Source organism: Wolffia australiana, chromosome 1 (assembly GCF_029677425.1).
Source record: "Wolffia australiana isolate 7733 chromosome 1, ASM2967742v1".
In the NCBI taxonomy this organism is placed as follows: domain Eukaryota; kingdom Viridiplantae; phylum Streptophyta; class Magnoliopsida; order Alismatales; family Araceae; genus Wolffia; species Wolffia australiana.
In genome coordinates this window covers 18,208,796-18,211,867 of record NC_135835.1, presented here as the reverse complement: position 1 = coordinate 18,211,867, position 3,072 = coordinate 18,208,796, and the positions used below count along the sequence as shown (strand labels likewise).

Here is a 3,072-nt window from a genome sequence, read left to right as displayed (position 1 = left end):
ATACAATTTTAATCTTCATCTGCTCATTTTCTTATCTAAATTCCAATTTTACGGATGGAATAAGAGAATAATATGTACAATTGAGTCCTAAAAGGCAGAATATATCCAAAATAAAATGTTTCAGTGTAAAATAGTTGCCGTCAGCTTATGAAGATATCCAAAATATACGTGTTTACGATGGAACTTGGCAGCTGTACAATATTTTTCCAAACTCTTGAACACATTTTATCACTAAAATGTCCAGTTTTCTACTCTTGTCTCCGATGACAAATTTTCATTATATAAAAAAGATGATAATATGAGGGACGGGAATTTCTCACGATGGGGTACATCAAATAACTTTAGTTCACGATATTTTACTGAAACAAACTATCACTTCAAGATATAGAAATAAATAAAAAAACAACCCAACTATAGTTTGCATAATGAAGAAAACAAACCTTAATCCAACATAAAGAACCAAACAAATGATCTTCAATGTCTACAAAGGTGACAATTCATATCTTGACAGGCCGGGTTCTGCTGAGGATCTCAACGACGCGTGAATCAGGTTCTGCGGGGGCCATTCTCAAACTCCAACCTCTCCCTTGGGATGCTATCAATCCATAGATGCCTAAATCTCGTCACTTAGAGACAGAATGTCAACGTGGCGACACGCGTTTGAAGGGAATACCCAAGTTTTTAGTCATGAAACACATCACCGATCGTCCAAAAACTGGTACCTTTTATTTGGATCACGAGCATTGCGATTTCTGAGGTCATGAAATGCATGCTTCATTAACTTGGGCACCATGCTTTTTCTCACAGCTCAATTTTCCTACGAACAGATCATGCTTCTCACATCATGTTCATGCCTGTTAATACAGCATCAATCGTAACCTCCGAATCTGACTAAAAAAAAACATAATGATGATTGGAGCTTGAACCAGATACAAACGATAGAAAGACAATGAACGCGTGGAATCTAACATCCCTCAGCATGCGCTGTCGGGCATCATTTTCTGCAGTCTAATCTGCTCGTAAAACTTGGCGATGAACTCCTCCGCCCTGATATCGATCTCGCCATCGCCACCGTCCGTTTCCGGAGAGGCCGCCATCGGCGACGGCTGCTCTTCACGTCGGCGTTGGTGCAACGGCTTCATGGCAGTTAACAGGGCCCTCCACAGGCTCCTCCTAATGCTTGTTTCGTCAAGCGACGATAACGACGACGAAGAAGAGGACGACTTGTTCTTCCCGGAGCGGCTCCGGCGGCGGCCCATGATAAGGCCTTCGCCGCTTTCGCTGCTCGGGTTCTATCTGAGGCGGAGGGAGCACGAAGAGAGGGGCCTGCATAAAGAAAGGCAAGGCGCGGAAGAAAATATAAGGCACTTCCAATAATGGAGCTGACGAAACTACAGGTCAGAGAGAGAATTACAGAGAGTTTCAATGCGTGTCCGCGGTTCGACGATGACTACGGCTGGAACCCGATGTTGCCCATATTAAGAAAAGGGTTGCGATGACAGGTGGTGGGTAAGAACTGTCTCGGCCTGATTTTCTGGAGTTTAATACGGGAGGCTCGGAGGGCACAGGTCGATCACCGAGGGATTCACGGACTTCCATGCGTAAATCTCCTGTTACTCTCTTCTCCGCTTCTCTCTCCATGTTTCCTCCACATTCTTTTTATAACATCCTCTCTCTCTCTCTCTCCAACTCCTTCCACATTTTTTTATAACTCTATATTTATATTTCTTTCTCTCCCTCTCTTAACTTCTCTTTTTTCTCCCTCTCTCACTATCCCCCCCCCTCTCTCTCTCTCTCCATATTTCTCTACTCCCTACTTTATTTTGATAAATCCATATTTATATCTCTTTCCCTCGTCTCTCTCTCACTCCTCTTTTTTCTCCCTCTCTCTCTCTTCCCTCTTACTCTCTCCATATTTCTCTAATCTCTACTTTACTTTAATAATTCCATATTTATCTCTCTCTCCCCCTCCTCTCTCTCTCTCTAACTCCTTTTTCTCCCTCTCTCACTCCCCCCCCCTCTCTCCATATTTCCCTCTTTCGAATCTCTACTTTATTTTTATAACTCCATATTTCTATTTCCCTCTCTCTCTCTCTCTCTTCCTATCCCTCTCCATCTCCCTTACTTTCTCTCTCTCTCTGTACTTCCGTCTCTCCGGATTATTTTTATAACTCCATATTTCTATCTCTCCCTCCCGCTCTGTTCTCTCTCTTACTCCACCTGTCACACACAGAGTGTCTCTCTCTCTCTCTCTCTCCATATTTCTCTTCTCCACATTATACTTGGAACTCCATATTTCTATTTCTTTCTTTCTCTCTCTCTCTCTCTCTCTCTCTCTCTCCATTTTTTTTCTCTTCCTCTCTCCATTATTTTATATTTAGGCCGCCCATGTTTTCATGCGTTTATTTGGGTCTTTCCTATACTTTTACATTCGGGTGTGCCGCCTATTTGAGGCAGACTAAATATAAAATAGAACACAATGCGTGATACACTACTATTTTGGCTCCCCGGGTCACGGTTTCCACAGCTACCTGTCATTCCCTTCCTCTCCCTTCTGTTTTTAGCTCTCAATACCCTCAATCTAGTTAAATGGAGGAAGAGAAACAGTATGACACCAGTGTGTCCTTCCATTATTATCTTAGATTGGGCTCCCCTGACTTCTTCCCACAACAGCTAGCAACCTATCTAACATTAAAGTGAGGCCAAGAAGAAGCATAAGAAGGGAGGAGTTAGTTTCGGCTTCATTCATCTATCATGAGAGTTTCATCTATGCAAGCATCTCCAGATGTACGTCTCTTCATCCATGAGACAAACTCCAGCCACGCGAGAATGTCTCTTCATCGGCATGAGCGTCTCCAACTGTGTTTCTATCTTCATCATGCGAGCACCTTACTCTGCACGCATCTTCATTTACGCCAGTATCTATCCTCATCCGCACAATCAATCATGATTGGCATTCCACTGTAGGAGAGAGAGAGAGAGAGAGAGAGAGAGAGGGAGAAATGTTAAGGAGTCAGTACTAGATAAGTGCGCCAACTCGCCAGCTCACTAGGAACTTAATCAAGATTAGTT

General features: G+C 43.1%; 1 long non-coding RNA gene across 1 annotated transcript; it reads right to left on the bottom strand.

Annotated features, from left to right (window-relative positions):
- Positions 1 to 428: 428 nt before the first annotated feature.
- Positions 429 to 1,755, bottom strand: LOC144716613 (uncharacterized). The gene is made up of 2 exons (XR_013584947.1): positions 1,415 to 1,755; positions 429 to 1,326 (listed from the first exon to the last, which is right to left on the bottom strand). It is a non-coding gene; the product is annotated as an uncharacterized LOC144716613 (long non-coding RNA).
- Positions 1,756 to 3,072: the final 1,317 nt, after the last annotated feature.